We start from the raw sequence: 19,608 nt of genomic DNA on the forward strand, positions 1-19,608 counted from the left end.
TAGAGAGTGTTAGCACTTAATTATACAGAAGTTCTTTTTCTGAGTTATAGAACTGTAAAACTCATCAGATGACACAGTGGACATTCTAGAGCTTGATTAGATAATGGAATTCAAGAAGATCTGAGCTACAGTCCAGGTTTAGATATGTATTGGCTGTGTGACTAGGAAAATCACTTAACTTTTGTCTGCCTCAGTTTTTTCAAGTATAAAATGAGGATAATATTAATAAATAAATAAATAATGCCACCTACCTTACAGGTTTTTTTGTGAGATTAAAATATGACAATATTTGTAAAAAGCTTACTCCTTTTTGAGCCATAACATGTTTTAATCATGCCTGTCTTCAACATTTCTTATATGATTTTTTTTTATTATACTTTTTGTTGACAGAACATATGCATGGGTAATTTTTACAACCTTGTCCCTTGCACTCACTTCTGTTCCAGCTTTCCCTTCCCTCCCTCCACCTCCTTCCCTAGATGGCTCTTATATGATTTTTTAAAAGGTTGATACACTTAAGTATTAAAAGAGTGGTTGACACATAGTAAGCATATAAATGCTTATTGTCTCCCTCAATTATGTGTGTGTGCTTTACAGAGAGTTGTTTTTATACAACAAAACCACTGATAACTATTCTTTCCCTTTCTGAATTTCCTTCTAGTGTCTGGGTGGGAATTTTGAATGAAACAGACAATTCTGAGAGTTTTTATTTTGATTAAAGTTTTAGGTGGCCCTGAAGTGCAAATTTTGGAATGACAGTTTTTATTCTGTCAATTGGGAATTTGTAACTGAAGCTTTTTTGATAGTTGATTGTACCTACTGTCTGGTTTATTTAAACAACTCCATTAATTGACTTGTTCTTCTGATACTTACATTCTTCCATCATTAGCTGCAGTCTCTTATTTTCTACCCAAACTTACATAACATAAATCAAAGTCCCATGGATTGCTTTGATTAATTTTTCAAGAAAAAAAAAAAAAGAGAACGCACCATTTTTATCCTATGAAATCAATATTCTTCTTTTAACTAAAACTGAGATGTTAACTTTTCATAATTTATCTTTATGTTTAAGTTCATACACTCATGTATTAAAATAATTATATGCTAATGAACTGAGAGAACATAATGTTCTAAAATTGTAAATTCCTCAACATTATCCAATATTTCATTTCTCATGCTCAAAGCTCTATTTCTTCATGTACATATTTTTGAGTTTTTAAATAAATAATTATTTCTCTGCACATTTAAATCATCAAACTGTCCATTTAAATGAGACATTACCTCATTATCTTTAATAAGGTGAGTTAAACTTTTAATTTATATCATAGCTTCTTTTCTATCCAAATTTGTTCAAACATTAATAGAAAAATGCTAAATATATATATATGTATACATATATATATATATAGATATAGATATATGTGTGTGTGTGTGCATACACACACACACACATCTATATATATGTATGTGAAGATTTTAACTAAAGATATTTTCCTACTCCTTTAGGACATAAACATATTTGTTTAAATCTTTGTCCATATATTATTACGTCCTTTACTAATTGGGTTAACAATTTTCCTTTATATAAATTTTTTTCTCAGACTTTTGCAATATAAAAGTACTTTATATAAAAAGCTATCTGAAGGAAAAATAATCTACATAGATTATGGTAGAGAAGTATGGTAGAAAAGATGTTGGAAATGTTTTGAGTAATACATAGAGGCAGGAAAGTAAGGAAGGTACTTATAGCATGGGAATTTGACTGAAGCATAAAATATATAGAAAGAAATTTTATGAGCTATGGCTAGAAAGGAATAATGGTGACACATTATAGAGTATTTGAATAATTGACTAAGCAAAGATAGATTTTATTTGATTGAATAACATGAGTCATTGAAAGCTTTTACAAAGAGGAGTGAAATGGGTTATAAATCAGGCTCTGTGGCATATGGTATTAATTGTATGATTTGGGGTAAGTCACTGTGCATAAGTTTAAACTTCTGTAAAATGAAGGGTTAGGCTAGATGATTTCAGAGGTCTCCTTTTAATTTTTAATTAAACACTTTTAATTCTTGTTCCCTTTGATCTTATGCATAGAAAAACTAATCTATCAGTTTGCTCAAGATGTATTGGAGAAAGTAGAGAGAAGTTGTATGGAGATCATTTAGAAGGGTATTCCCAATAGTCCAGATGAGGAAAAAGCAATATCTGGACAAAAACCTTTTTTTTATCAAAATCAGGTTTTTTGGGGAAAACCTTTCTTTTGAGTCATTTACGCTTTAGTGTGCATATTAATAAGCAGATTCTATGGCACTTATAGCTTTATTTCTTAGATTCCTATAGCAGAAGTTCCCAAAATTCTCAGTTTATGAGACTTAGACTTATTAAGTAAATTTTTTCATAATACTTTTGAGACCAATAAAGAGAAAGAAAAATAAAAGAAACAAAATCCTTGCAATTTTTTGTTAAATATTAGATCTTTATGACCTAATAGCTGGGTTGCCTATGTATACAATACATAAATTGAAAGAAAATATTATTTCTTTATTAAATAACAGCAGTTATTAATGAGTTGTATACACCTGTTGAACATCACACAACTTTTTCAAACAGAATCAGAAAAGATATCAACATCATCCTTTTCTATTGCACAATGATTTTTTGTTATATTGGCTTTTTATCATAGCAACTGCCAAAATTCTGCTAAAAAAGTTATTGCAAGAAAGAAATTTTGAGATTACTTTAGAAGTAAAAAGTACAAGAAAATAAAATAAACTCTATCATTGGAAAATATCATCAAAATCAATGTAGTGCAATCTAATGCTAAAAAGGTGAACTACCTTAAGCTAATAATAGATATTGAATAAAACTTCCTTTCCCTCTAAAATTTAAAACATCCTACAGCATCTTATGGCATTAATGCACAGATTTGGGAATCACAGTAATAAAGAGATTTCAGTTATTATCCAATAGGGTAGAATTTTTGGAGGGCTGGAAGTATAAAGGATAGGGGACCCTTTCTAGAGCTCATAGATATATACCAGGTAGAATGTTACTATACCACCTATTGATATTGATTGGGCAGCCTGGAAAAATACAACAATTCTCTATTAAATTAAAAGGGAAGATATTATGGAAGAGGAGATACTTTGATCCATTCTTTACTAAGTGCCTACTGTAATCCAAATACTGTGTTAAATAATAGAGAAAGATACAAAGTTTTGAGAAGCAGTTGGAAGGAAAATGACAGAGTAAAGGCAGGGACTCATCCAACTTCTCCCCCAAACCACTCCAAATTCCCTTAAATAATGACTTTAATATTAAAAAAAATTGATTCTAATCAAATTTTAAAGTGTCAAAACACCTAAAAAAAAATAGAATAGAACATTTTCCAGCTGAAGATGACTTAGAAGGTCAGAGAGTAGATCTATGAGTCCAGGGTGGGAGCCCAGTATGCAGTTCCAGTATTGGAAGAGCCAGTGCAATCTCAGCCATAGTTTCAGCAAAGCAGGACCTTTGAATCAGTGGCCGTGTTAGAGCCAGTACCTTTCAGCCTCAGAACACCAAAAGATTTGGAAGGTCTGCAGAAAAGTTCTGTAGCAACAGAATGAGAGTCCAGCATGCAATCCCAGCACCGGCCACACAAGTACTGTCCCTAGTCCAACTCCAGCCTTAGCCTAGCCCAGCTAAACAGGACTCTGTTGCTTGAAACCACTAGTTCTTAGAACTATAGTGGAGGAGGGACACTCATAACAATTCTAGGGCAGAAAAATGTGTGTGGTCAGTTTTTGGAAGCATCTCTGTGATACTGCCCTCTCCATCCTGGAGATAAAGCCCTATTTAACAAAGATTTTAAAACTGAGTAATAGACTCATTTTTTTTCCCTGACCATTGAAAGTTACTGTGGTGACAAAGAAGATGAAAACACCCACTCAGAAGGAGCAAAGTCCAAGCTCCTACATCCAAAACCTCAAAAAAAAATTGGGACTTAGGCCATGTAAGAGTTCAAAAGGAATTCTGAAAATCAAATAAGAGAGAGAGGAAAAATTAAAAAAGAATTGATAATGATGTGGAAGGAAACACACACACACACAAAAAAAAGCTAAGTAGAAGATTGCTTAAAAAGCAAAATTGACCAGTTGGAAAAGGAGGTACAAAAGCTCATTGAGGAAAATAATGTCTTAAAATTATAGTTGGACAAATGGAAGCTAATGATGTTATGAGAAATCAAGATACAATAAAGCAAAACTATAAAAAAAAAGAAAAATAGAAAAAAAATGTGAAATTTCATTGGGAAAAAAACTGACTTGGAAAATAAATCCAGGAGAGATAACTTAAAAATTATTAGTCTACCTGAGAGTTATGATAAAAAAAAAACCTAATCCAGAAAAACAACTATGGAGTTTAAATGTAAATCAATACATGCTATGTTCACTCCTTTTTCTGTTTTGTTTTCTCTCCAGTGGTTTTTCCTTTTTATTCTGATTTTTTTCTCCCAATATGATTCATAAAGCAATATGTATTAAAATAAATAAATGTTTTTTGAAAAAGAGTTTCAGCATCATCTTTCAAGAAATTATCAAGGAAAATTGACCTAATATCCTAGAAACAGAAGGAAAATAAAAACAAAATTGAAAGAAACCACTGATCATCTCCTCTCCTGAAAGAGATCCCCTGAAAACTCTCAAATATTACTGCCACATTCTGGAATTCTCAGGTCAAGGAGAAAATATTGCAAGTATCCAGAAAAAAATTCAAATATAGTGAAGCTACAGTCAGGATAACACAAGAGTTAACAGTTTCTACACTAAAGGAGGGATCAGAGGGATGAGTGGATCAGGAGAACAATAGAGCTAGGATTACAACCAAGAACCATTAAGTCAAAAAAAACAAAAAAAAAAAACAAAACAAAACAAAAAAAAACAACTGAATATAATCCATAAGAGAAAACGTTGATCAGTCAATGATATTGAGAATTTTCAAGCATTTATGATGAAAAGACCAGAGCTGAATGGAAATTTTTATTTTCAAATACAGGACTCTGAAAAAACATAAGGAGATTTCAGAAAAAGTGACATCATAAGGAATTTAATAAGGTTCATCTGTTTACATTCCTACAAAGGAGAATGATACTTATAGCTCATTAGAATTTTTTTCTTTAATATGGTTGTATGTATAGAGGGCATAGATGTGAGTTGAATATAAAGGGATGATATCTTTTTTAAATGATGAAATTAAGAGGTAAAGAGAGAAAGGGAAATGAAGAAATTAAATGGTGTAAATTATCTGCCATAAAAAAAAAAAAAAAAAGAGGCAAGGAAAAGCTTTTACAGTGAAGCGGCAGGGAGGAGAGGAGAGTGAGTAAAATTTATTCTAATCAGAATTGGCTCAAAGAGGAAATAACATATATATTCAATATCAATAGAAATCTATCTTTCCCTTCAGAAAAATAAGAGGGGAATGGGATATGGGAAGGGGGACAGGATAATAAAAGAGGACAGATCGAGGGAGATCAGTAGCAAAACACTTTTGAGGAGGGAAAGGGCAAAAGGAGAGAGAATAAATTGGGAAAAATGCAGTACTATACAAAATAGTAATTTTAAAACGAATTTTGAAGTAATCTTTCCTGATATGGCCTCATTTCTCAAACATGATACTAAGTCAAACTTTTAAAAAATAAGAGCCATGTCCCAATTGATAAATGATTCCAAGTTATGATCTTTGTCCAAAAGGGCTATAAATTCATGCATATTCATTGATTCAACAACACCACTACTAGGCATGAATACCAAAAGAGATTCAAAAATCATTTTTAAAAAGATAAATGAGCTATATGTACAAAAATATTTATAACAGCTCTCAGGACAAAAAAAATGAAAATTGAGGGGATGCTTATCAATTGGGGAATGGCTCAATAAAGTGTAGTATGTCTTTATGATGGAATATTATTATTCTATGGGAAATGATGAGCAGGATACTCTCTGGGGAAAAAAAAAAACTTGTAAAATTCTCCATAAACTCAAGCAAAGTGAAATATGCTGTTTACAAAGTAATAGCAATGTTATGAGATGATCAAGTATAAATGACTGCTGTATTCTCAGCAGTACAATGATTCACAACTATTCTGAAGGACCTATGATGAAAAATCCTATCTATATCCCGCAAACAAACTGATTATGTCTGAATACCAACTGAAGCATGTTCTTTCCCTGCTTCCCTCCCTCCCTCCATCTTTTTCTTCCTTTCTCCTCCTTCTATGTCTGTCTGTCTGTTTCTGTCTGTCTCTGTCTCTGTTTGTCTCTCTGTCTCTGTCTCTAACTTTATTTTTCTTGAGGACTATTTTTTTATATTAGGGTGGAGGATCAATGTTTTCTTTCACAACATGATTTTTATGAAAATGTTTTGCATAACTTCACATGTGGTTTCTTAATCGGGGATGGAGATAAGAGAGAGAACCCAGAACTAACTTTTTTTAATGTTAATTTTTTTTTTAAATGTAACTGGAGAAAAAAAAATCAAATGAAAAGATGAAAAAAAAAAAAAGAAAAAGAACAAAACAAGAACAAGAACAAGAGCAAGAGTAAGAAGATAGTCACTGTCCTAATGGAATTTCAAAGTCAATCTACAAAGTAGGTGAGTCTTCATGCAAAGGTGATGACATATAGCTTCTAGGAAAAACATAGTAGTATTGAGGTCCCCTGACCTTAGAGTGCTTCTGTTCTAACAATCGGTCAATGATTTTAAAGTCTTCTGGTCTTAAAATAGCCAACAAATATTCCTACTGTCAGATAGATAATCTATTGGTCAGTGATAACCAGGTTCCTGAGACAAACCTATATGTAAGCCATAAAATTAGCAAATAAATAACATGAAGCTCTGGTCTCTCTAACTTTGTCCTATTAATTTATCTTCTTTCTCTTGGTTCTTTGCTAAACTCTTGAGCTTAATCCACTGTTGTCAGCATAACAAATCTTTGTCCATTAACTTGGAGAAAATTGAGTTTGCAGATTCTTCACCATAACTGTGACACCAGCCTGGAAACCCCTAACATTATTGGAGTGCTTTATCCCTCAAAAGAGGGATTCAAAGGGGGTGGAAATTACCTCTGGAGAGAGAATGAAGTAGAGAAAGAATTTGTGGCAGTTAGTTTCTTTGGATATTCCACTGAAACTGACCTTATTCTTCTTGATGGCACAAAATAGACTCATTCATTCTCTTTTTAGATCTCCCTGACAAATCTATCTATACCATGATGCTGATATGCCTGGAGTCATTCTGAGTCCCATCCATGCCCCAGGCAGACAAAATTCAGATGCCATTGAATGTGCTCAGAGAGCATAGAAATAAAGGAAGCTCCAGGCAGTAGGATGAGAATCCCAGGAGAGGGAAAAGGAAGGATTTCCTTCTTCACTCTCCTTTGAAAGAGAATGGGGCAGCTTAATAGGTAGAGTATGGGAGGCAAACCTCCTGAAGCAAAATGTTGGGCTGTGGCAGCTATTACTACTAATAATAGTTCCATAACAACATGAGCTATCCTATAATAATATTAGCAATAATAATGCATATTTATTTTGAAGGATTTCAAGTTTTTTTTTTTATTTTTCCCAATAGAATTAAGAGGTAGAAACAAAAAAGTATTATCATCCCCATTTTATAGAGGAAGAAAATAAAGCTCAAAGACATTTAATGATTTGTTCAAAATTACACAATCAATAAGAGCTACAGTCATCAAAATAAACAATAATTATTATTATAGGAAAAATCCACAAATACTTTATCACACTGAGAAAATTTTCCCACTTCTTATTTTATATCTTGCTTTTTGTAGTCTTCTGAGGTAACTAGTATAAGAAGCAAATACAAGATGATGAAATAAAAAAACTAATACAAATTATATTATTTGTGGGTAGTATTTGCTTTTTATCACAGCATTGACTAATCTTCAGGTGAGTTCAGGAAAGTAGATAGTAAGACAGCTCATATGAAACTAAATACAGGGATTAAGTTACAAGGCCAAGGACAAAAATATGATTCATGTAGGAACTGGTTTACCAGGAAAGGAGGAAATCATAGCTTGAGAAAGGTTGGGACTCAGTTACTAAGACATTAGAGTATAAAGCTTATCAAATACTTATTAAGCATATATAATATGTAGAATTTAATAGTATTCACTTGGAAAATTCCAAAGTTTATATAAAATGTGGGCCATATTCTTAAAGAGCTTAAAGTCTAATAAAGAATTAAGACAAAATATAAATACATGTATAAAGAATCTGTAATTTCATCAATTAAAAATAATTTTAATTTTTTTTTTTACTTATTAGAGGTAGTTGTGGGGATAGTGTGTATAGACTATTGGACTGGAGACAGGATAGACCTACATTCAATCTTCCATCACACACTTACTAATTGTGTGACTCTTGGCAAGTCACTTGAGAGCTGGATGACTCAGTTTCCTCATCTGTAAAAAGAGGATAATACTAACCAAATTTCTGTGTTGTTGTAAGAATCAAATGAGATAGTGTTTTTCAACTGGGTGATACATAGTAGATGCTGCACAAATATTTATTCTCTTCCACATCGCTTACAATGAATAGAGGTACAAGAATGTCTTGTTTTTTCCCCTACTCCCAGTATTATTTTTTTCTTTTAGTAGATAGCCTGTAACAGTTTCTGGTGCTAAAAATACACACACACACACACACACACACACACACACACACACACACAAAATTTCTTTATGACCATTCTGGTAGGCACTTAAGATAACAAAGGTATATTTACCCTCTAATTGATTTTTCTAGTTTGATAACTTTCCAGCGTTTATGATGAATTCATGTAGACTTTAAGAATTAAAGATCACCAGAATAATTTCAGACAGGCCTGGAGAGACTTATATGAACTGATACTAAGTGAAGTTAGTAGGACCATGAGAACATTGTACACAACAATAACAAGATTATGCAATGATCAATTCTGATGAACCTGGCTCTTTTTAATAGTGAGGTGATTCAGGCTAGTTCCAATGGAGAGCCATCTGCAATTCATAAAGAGGGCTATGGGGACTGAGTGTGGATTGCAACTTAGTATTTTCACTTTTTTGTTGTTTGCTTGCATTTTATTTTCTTTTTTTTTCTCTTTTTGATCTGATTTTTCTTGTGCAGCATGATAATTGTGTAAATATATATATATGTACATATACATATATATATATATCAAGAAGAATTCACATATTTAACATATATTACTTGCTCTCTAAGGGAGGGGTGGGGAAAGAGAGGGAGAAAAAGATTTGGAACACAAGGTTTGGTAAGAATGAGTATTGAAAACTATCTATGCATGCATTTTGAAAATAAAAAAGCTAAAAAAAGAATTAAAGAGCACCTCTGAGTTTAATATGGTGGTAAATAGTGAACAAAACTATATTAAAAAAGAGCAGAACAAAATCTGATAAATATATAAAATGACCATATTGCTGCAATAACCTTCAATTTAGCTTTTTGTACCAAATCAATAAACAAGGACCTATTAAATGATTACTAAGTGGCAAACACTGTTCTAGGGATTGATTACTCAAGTATAAATAATGAAATGATTATTCTACAGCATGATCTTGATTTTGACTAGATCTCTATTTAGCATAAAATCAAGTCACTACATAAATACACATATGTGTGCGTACACATAGACATATAATCATGTATGTATAGAAGGAATTTTTAAAAATTTATACAAAGAATTGTCTGGTGTCTTGAAAAGTTAAGCTAAAATTATATACTATGAATTGTCAGAGAGACATAAACATACTCATACACATGCACACATATATATCTACAGAGATAGAGTGAAAATAGATATGTCCACACAATATATTTATGTATATGCACACAAAGATGTCAGTGTTTCAGTCAATATTAGAATCATATATTATATATACATGAGTGTATATCTATATCTAACTGCAGTCCATATGTTGGTATGATAACAAAGAAGGAATACTAAGCTAATATCAGTCAGTATGACCTGTGTTGTTATCCCACTTCTTACACATGCTAGCTTTGTGATCCTCGACACGAATTAGAAGCTCTTGGTGCTATAGGAAACTATAATTATGAATTGAATAACTTGTATGGATCTGTATCATTAGAAAATGTTTCATCAATGAAATCATAGTCTCTGTCTAAAAGACATATGTATTCACCTACACTCTCAAATACTCTATCACACACAAACATGTGTATGTCTGCTTTGTATGGGTTTTCCTCTAATAGCCTATGACAATTTCTGGGGCTGAAAAAAAGTGCATTTCCATTTTGACCACTCTAAACGATACTCAAGATAACACACACACACACACACACACACACACACACACACACACACACACACACACTTCTAATCATCATCATTCAGAATAGATTTAGAGTTTAAAAGGTTCTTCAAAATCACCTACTTGTCAAATATCACATAACTAATAATTAGCAGTGCTTTAGGTTTGTTAACTGCAAATCCAATGTGCTTTTTCACTTCCTAGTACATATACCCAGAGCTTGGTAAATGTTCATTGAAAATTAAATTTATGGAATTAAAGAATTAAAATAATGTTGTCTTGTATCACTGACCTTCTTGAAATGTGAATTAATTTCTTCATTTTATTGAATGGAAGTGGGAGGAGACAAACTTTTATATAAAATAAATTACTTTCCAATGGATATTCATGTAGCATTTTTACTTTCCTAACCATTAGGCCCCATAAGGCTTTTAGACATAATAAATCCACCTGGTGTATTTAATTCTCAGGCTGTTGGATAGAGGCCAGTTAGCCTGCTGAGAAAAAATGTTGGAATCAAACAGTACAAAAATAAATTTAAAAAAACCCCGTATTTCATGAATAAGTAAATAATCAAATAATAATGGTTTATATTTGACTTCAGAGGTCTTATTCTATCTTTGCAACAATCATAAGGATATAGGTAGCTAAGTAGCACAATGCATAGAATACTTAGCTTGAAACCAGGAAAACTCATCTTTATAAATTCAAATCTGATCTCAGAAAGTCGCTTAACCCTTCAGTGACATATCTATGAAATGAGTTAGAGAAGGAAATGGCAAACTACTGTAATATCTTTGCCAAGAAAACTCCAAAAACAAGGTCAAGAAGAGACAGTCATGAATGAGATTATTTAACAGCAACAAACTATCAAGGAAGTAATAAAATTATACACATTTTATAGAAGGCGATATGTCTACTTAACCTACAAAGACTTCCAAAACCTTTTTTTTCTATTCAAAATTATTTTAAAAGGAACTTTACCTTCAAAATTCAACAAAAATTTAACAAGCAGATGAAATAGTATGAAGTCCACAAGACTTAGAAATTTATCAGATTAGGTAGAGATGGAGACATGATGAGGGATAATGAGAGACCAAGTATCTAAGAATTAAGGTTATCTGAAGACATGGTATATAAAACAGGAAAATATATCTTTCAAAAGGAGCAAAAAATAATATCATACACTTCCAAGAGGGATGGGAAGAATAGCTGCAAAGGTACTCTTCATGTGGTCTGGGTCTATTTCTTTTCACTTAAAGATACTGAAAGGTATACAGACTTTCTTAGCTCCAAAGAACTTGAGATCTAGCTAAAGATGTGAGAAGCTTCAGGCTTCTGTCTAGGGACCACCATGAGTACACAGAGGTAGAAAATTAGGACTCAGCTGACTCAGACATGTCCTTGTTGAGTCTCCTTTCTGCTCTATGGATAACTTCTCCCATCTATGTCTAAATAAATCTATTTTGTGTTAACTAATTACTGATTCTATTCCAACTTGGGATCTGAACTAGTAGCTTACTCTGAGGCAGATATAGTCTTTTAAACTAAGGTTCCTAAGAATATTGAGCAGCATTACTTTATAGATGAGGAAACTGAAGCTCAAAAAAAGATTGTACCCATTCATTAGTCATGATTAATGATTGAGTAAAAACTAGGCAGCAGAAGTTCATACGCATAAACAGTGATGGACAGTGTCATGCTAGTCAGTGGAAAATCTCTATTTTCATTAGCAGAAGGGATAGATAATGGATCCTCTGATGCATCTCAGAGGCTGCTTTGAGTGAACAATCATCTGCAAGCACAAAGTCACACACCAACTCTCCCTCCACTTTAGTTGCGGCTTGTAGCTTTTCCAAGTTAAATAATTTACCAGGTGTATTACCTTGATGCCATTTCCATCCTTGTGGAAGCTGACATCATTACTGAAAAAATCATGTCTAAATGCAAGGGAGCAAATACATAGCCCTGCTTCGTTCTATATATGATTGATAAGGAACAAGAAAATTGTCCCTTATGCATGAGATTGTGAAACTGGCATATGACACCGAACAATTTCTCTGAAAAATCAATTTTTTTCATGATCTTTCATGGTTAGTGATGATTGACAGTATCAAAGGCATTGATAAAATCAATGAACATTGTATACAGATCTGTATTAGTTTTTTCACATTTTCTTGGAATTGTTGAGCAGCGAACACCATGTGAACTGCTCCATGGCTCTTTCTAAAGTCACATTGGTTCTCATATGCTTAGCCATCTTCTAGGTGAAGGATCAGATAATTAAATAGGACTCTGATGAGAATCAACTAAATGAAAGGATGCCTCCCCAGGTCACAGGACAACCTAATTCCTTTTCCTTTATAAAGATGGACAATGGGGGCATCCTTGAGCTCTTAGGGGAATGATCTATTCTTTCCATATTACCCAGAAAATTTTAGCTGGCTTTTGTATAAGAAGTGAACCCACCATCTTATAAATCTCAGCTGAAATAGAATTAGTACCAAGAGATTTGTTGCATGAAAGAAGCCTTGTGGAATTCAAAACCACTTATTCCGTTGGAGGGTTGGTTAGAGAGGGAATGACTTCAACCTGAGATATATGGTCAGTGACTTAGTATTGGTTAGTTATGGTTTATTGAGGATGCTAGGGAAGTGCTCAGCCCATCTCTCCAGAACCATTTTCTCATCTCTAATTAATGTGGTTTCATCAGCACCGTGTAATTGAAGTGTACCTTGGGTCTTTGGTCCTTTTGTTAGGGCATCATCAAAGCATTTTGGATTGTTACTATTAGAATAAAACTGAATTTGATCTGTCTTCATACTGAGCCAAGAATCCTACATCTCTCTAAACTTTTCTTGCCACTTTGCATTTTAAGTGCTACCGTCTTAGAAATGGATAAATTATCTGCTACTAAACTCTGTTAAGTTCTTGTTTTTCATTTAGCAGTCTCTGAATTTTCCCATCATTTTTGTCAAACCATTCTTGATATTTGCAATATTCTGTCCCAGATGAATAAATATAGTATTAGATAACAAATCTCTGAAAAATCACCAGTCTTTTTCTGCTCCACTGTTGTCAAACACATGTATGCTCAACTTTCCCTCCTACTTAGCAACAAACTGTTTACACAGAAAATTCTTTAATCTGTTAACATTAAATCTTCTGGTAATTTTGCCTTGTGACCTCTGCTGCTTTTTAAAATGTGGATATTTCACTTAGAGAGTATAGGTGTATTATCAGTCCACTACTCTCTGCCCCACACTGACTTCATTACTCTCACACCCTGTCTGTCACTTCTCCTTAGAATAACATAGTCTATTAAACGCCAGTGTTTGTGCCCACAATGTTTTTATTGTATTTAGATAAACCAAAGGCAATGTTGGTAATAATATCATGAGAAATAAGTGACCATTGCTCTTGCTGTTCCTTCCCAAGGACTTCCTTCCATTTCTGATAGTCTAAGACTCATTCTGATAGTCTAACACTCATTAAAGTCACCCAGAATTATCAACTTGTCCTCTTTTGGCACATTGATGATAAAGGTCTCTAGATCTTCATAAAATTTTTCTTCAATATCATCAGGGTTTATCATGATGGGAGCATGCACACTGATGATAATGGGTTGAAGCTTTTCTGCAAATGATAATCACATTGTCATAAATCTGGGTTTTTTTGCTCATAAAATATTTTATTTATTTTTTTATTATAGCTTTTTATTTACAAGTTATATGCATGGGTAATTTTTCAGCACTGATAGTTGCAAATCCTTTTGTTCCAACTTTTTCCCTGCTTCCTTCCCCCACTCCTTCCCCCATATGGAAGGTTGACCAATACATGTTAAATATGTTAAATTATAAGTTAAATATAACATATGTACACATGTCCAAACAGTTATTTTGCTGTATAAAAAAGAGTCGGACTTTGAAATAGTGTACAATTAGCCTGTGAAGGAAATCAAAAACGCAGGTGGACAAAAATAGAGGGATTGGGAATTTTATGTAGTGATTCATAGTCATCTCCCAGGGTCCTTTCCCTGATTGAATGAATGGTTCAATTCATTACTGCTCTATTGGAACTGATTTGGTTCATCTCATTGCTGAAGATGGCCACATCCATCAGAATTGATCATCATACAGTATTGTTATTGAAGAGCGTAATGATCTCCTGGTCCTGCTCATTTCACTCAGCATCACCCTGCTGGTCATTTCTTACTGAACAATAATATTCCATAATATTCATATACCACAATTTATTCAGCCATTCTCCAATTGATGAGCATCCACTCAGTTTCCAGTTTCTCACCACTACAAAGAGGATAAGACTATTTTTTTTTTTTTTTTACTTTTTGTGAGGTGTACAAGCTTGTTGTCCAGCTTCATGGCTCTCCCATTACTGTAACCATTCCAAAAAATGTGTATATAGCTCTTGTTTTGCTGAGGGCTTTGAATGCAATTCTTGCTGAGCTCTCTCAAAATAGAGCTGGATTTCATGTTTACTGGAAACATACAGATATTTTACATGCCAATAATGAGTAGAATCATCTTTGCAAAAGATTTGCGCACTTTTCTTTTGTGTGTTTTGATCACAGGGTAGAATGCCATCTACCCTCACTCTCATCCACACACACACACACTGTGAACAGGCCAGGGTTGGGGAAAGCAGACAATTTTTAGGGTATCTTCTCTAGCCCCCTTTTGGTCCATTAGCTGAGCAATGCAGCCCATTAAAAAAGGTGGCTCAGATACCGGGGAGACACTGCTGCTTTTGATCATCTATTTAGGGAAACCATCCCCATAAAATTGGTCATTCAACCTGCTTTAGAAGATCTGCTCTGGTGGTCATTTTGCTTTAGGGTCCTTCTGATATTAAAATGATTGTCCACACCTGCCTTCCATCCCTTTTACCATTGAGGAATTTGAGTTCAAAAGAGGGGGTATGACTTTTCCAGGTATTAAAGCTGAATTTAGAACCCAGCTTTCAACAATCTACCTCACTGGAGGATAATCACTTGTCATTTAGTTATGGTAATATGATCATAGGAATTCCTGCTTTGTTGTGAATTTTTTGTGTCCTTTTAACAGAGGTCCAGTATATTTTGCAACATATACCATACATTCTGCCTCCATTACTTAATACTCTGTAATTGTGGAGTGTGAGGGGATGACAACCTCTGTGGACCTCAGCTGTATCACCTATGAAATGTTTTATTGGATTACATGGTATTTAAGGTCCTTTTTAACTCTAAATGCATGGGGTCCTATCATCGCTACTTTTTAAACCAAGTGAAATGGATTTGGAAGGATTTTGCAGGTGTTTCCCTTACCATATTTTGGGCCCAAAGGTTTCTGCTTCGAGCCATGGAGTCCAGATTGTCAGTTTCACAAAGTAGGGAGTTCTGAAAACTCTGATGCTCAGCAAATGGTAACTGCTAATAATTTGATTCTTCCCTACCTAACACTTGGGAGTTCCAGCTGGGCCTGGAAGCATAAGTGTGAAAATACAGGCACAAAGCTGAGTATATGGAGGTATTTCTGGATGGGCCTGAAAGCCAAAGAACTGCAAAATCCTGTGAAGAAAGCCTGTTGTCTTGCTATTTCCAGCTCAATTTAGCAGCCTGAGGATGTTCAGAGGAGCGTTTCATTAGCATCCTATCATTCTGTGTTCCCCAACATTGGTGAGGAGGCAGGAAATAAATGTGAAAACTGGGTTGTTGTGCTGCAATCACGTCCAACACAACTTATGTTGCAAAAGAAGAATCTAAGGAAAAGGTCTAAAGAAACCTTCATCGAGCAAGATAAGCTAAATTTCCTTGAGATACTAACAAAAATAACAGTAAGTAACTTTTATTAACCCTCCATTATTAAGTGCTTTACAAATATTATCTTATTTGATCCTTACAATTTCCCTAGAAAGTGATGTTCTTATTATCCCTATTTATAGAAAAGGAAACTGAGTCAAACAGAAGTGAATTGATTTCCCCATTGTCAAATAGATTGCAAGTGACTAAGGCTTGGTTTAATTTAAGGACTCCTGATTCCAGGTACTTCCTAAGTTAAAGCTTACTGTGGTTGAAAGAATGAGGGATATGGCATCAAGAGTTGTGTTTATATTTTAGTTACTAGAGGCAACTAGGGAGCGCCTTGAATAGAATAGAATAGAAGAGCAGAATCCAAATCCAGTCTCAGATATTTAGTAGTTATATGATGATGGGCAAAGCACTTCATCTTTGTTTGAGTCAATTATTCATCTATAAATAGAGAAAATAATAGCACCCATCTCCTAAAGCTATTGTGAAGATTTAATGAGAAAATTATTGTAAAATGCTTAGCAGTGTCTGGTACAAAGTAAGCACAATATATATGTTACCTATTATCATTCCTAGCAGTGTGGTTATCAGAAGTCACTCCATCCCTAATTCTTGTTTTCCTTATTTGCATGCATATATATTTACAAATTACAAATACAAAAATGTATATAATTTGTATATTATGTTAATATAACATTCATATGCATAGTTTTAAGTTCATGTTTATTTTTTACATACTTTCATTGATAATATTATTCAGGTAATAAGGAAATTATATGTATGTATGTGTATACATAGGTACATATATAATATATTTTTAAAACTACATTGGCCCTATGACTTCATTCTAAAAGTACTGTAAGTGAGAGGATATTTTCTAGAAAGGAAACCCTATCTATCATTGCTTATTGGTACTTGTTTTATAGTCTATAGTCAAAGGGTTGCCTAGTATTTGCCTTTAGTCACATAGCCAAAGGTATCACAGGAAGGACTTGAATGCAATCTTCTTTATTATAAGTCTATCTTCCTATTTACTATTCAATAAGACTTCCATTTGTCTGATGAAGAACAAGAACAAGAATAACATAAAGAACAAGAACAACCAGAAGAATAGAGCACATGTGCTCCCTGTGTTACAGGGTTCTGGTGGGAAAAGTACTTTCTAAACTTTTAAGAAAGTTGAACTTTATAGAAGGAAGACATAGTATTATTACTATATTATTCTATCTAAAATACTTTGATTGTCCTACCAATGCTATGTTAATTTAGTCTGTGTGTATGTGTATGTGTTTTAGTTATTTTAAATCATGTTTGACTCTTTCTGAACTCCATTTAAGGTTTTCTTGGCAAAGCTGTTGGAGTGCTTTATCATTTCTTTCTCCAGTTTATTTTACAGATGAGGAAACCGAGGCAAACAAGATTAAGCAGCTTGCTAAGGTCATATAACTTTTAAGTGTCTGAGGCCACATTTAAACATAAGGCTTCCTGACTCTAGTCCAGTAGTTTCTCCACTGTGTTAACTTATTTAGATCTACATAGATCAAGATGCTACTGGGGAAGAGTGGAGGACAATTACAAATAGCTTCAGTACTAACAAAGCAGCTGAGACAAAGCCAGAGAAAAGTTCATCTTTCCTTTGGTTGGGATGCTGGGAGTGCATCTGTTGACAAAATGAAATTCTGATTCTGAAAAGATCAGCATAGGAATCTGAAATGTAAGATTTATGAACCTCAATGTAGGCTGGATGAGGTCAAACAGAAGATGGAAAGATAAAACATCAACATCTTGGGAGTCAGTGAATTTAAGTGAATGGGAATGAGTGAATTTAATTCATATGATCATACCACTATAGGCAAGAAAAGCACTACTGGGTTATAATCTCAAAAAAGGCAGAATGTTTAGTAAACACATTATTATGGCTATTAGTAATATTAAGCTCATATATTGTTCACAATAAACCACTCAATATCACAATAATGCAAATCTATGCTCCAACCATTTAAGTTGTCAAGAAGGTCAAAGTTGATCAGTTCTTTAAAGCTACAGAATCTTTTAGAAATAATTCCAAAAAAAAGATGTCCTATTCATTGAATGGGATTGGAATGCAAAAGTAGAAAATCAAAAGATAATTAGAATAATAGGAAAGATTGTTTAGGAGAACAAAATGAAGCAAGGCAGAAACTAATCATTTGTCAGGATTACTCACTGGTTGTAGCAAAGACTCTTCCAATAATCCCAAAACAACTCTAAACATGAACATCACCAGATGATTAATAAAAAAATCAGACTGATTATTTATTTCACAACTAAAGGTGAAGTTAACAGAAGACCTGGAGCTGACTGTGGCTCAGGAGCTTTTTATTGAAAATGTTAGATTTAAATTGAAGATAGCAGAGGAAATCATAGACCATATGAATATGACCCGATATTTTTCAATCCAGTGGCCACTGGTGAGCTTTCCAAATTTGCTGGCACATTAAGTATAGCACTTTACAGTATCATCTTCTAGCATTTTAAAGAGTAACACTAGAATGTTAAATATAAGTCACACATATATTTAATTAATTAGATTTGGTAGATAGAATGACTGAAGATCTATGGACAGAGACTCATAATATTTATAGGCAGCAATAATGACAAAATATTCAAAAAAAAGAGCAATAAACCAGATAGTTGAAGAAGGAAAATGGAAAGAAAAGGAGAAATGGAAAGATATATCCAACTTAATGCAGAATTCCAGAGAATCTCAAGGAGAGATAAGAAGTTTTTCTTTGATGAACAATGCAAAATATAGGGGAAAAAATAAAATGGAAAAGACAATAGATCTCTTTAAGAAAATTAGAAATATTAAGGTCAAGTTTTATGCAAAAATGACCTTGATAAAATTTTAAATGGTAGATACATTATAGAAGCAGAAGAGATTAAGAAAAAATGGCACTATTACACAAAAGAACTATATAAAAAAGAGCTTAGCATTACCAATAATCATGATAATGTATTTACTGATCTAAAACCAGATATCCTAAAGAATGAAGTGAAGTGGGCCTTAGGAATCATTTCTAATAATAAAGCTAGTAGTGGATGTGATGGAATTCCAGCTGAGCTCTTTAAAATTTTAAAAGATGATAATGAAGAATGCTACATTCAACATGCCATCAAACTTGGAAATCTCAAAAGTGAGCACTTGATTGGAAAACAGCAACATAGTGACCCAAAGTTAAAGAAGGGCAATGCAGAAGAATAGCATTAATGTCACATGCCAGCAAAGTTATATGTAAGATTCCAAAAGTTAGACTTACCATTATATGAACCAATAATTACCAGAAGTGAAGCCTGGTTTCCAAAGAGGCTGAGAAACTAGAAACCAAATGTCCACCATTCACTGGATTATGGAGAAAACAAAGGAATTACAGGAATATATATATATATATATATATATTTCTGCTTCATTGACTATATTAAAGCCTTT

Source organism: Antechinus flavipes, chromosome 1 (assembly GCF_016432865.1).
Source record: "Antechinus flavipes isolate AdamAnt ecotype Samford, QLD, Australia chromosome 1, AdamAnt_v2, whole genome shotgun sequence".
Taxonomy (NCBI): Eukaryota; Metazoa; Chordata; class Mammalia; order Dasyuromorphia; family Dasyuridae; genus Antechinus; species Antechinus flavipes.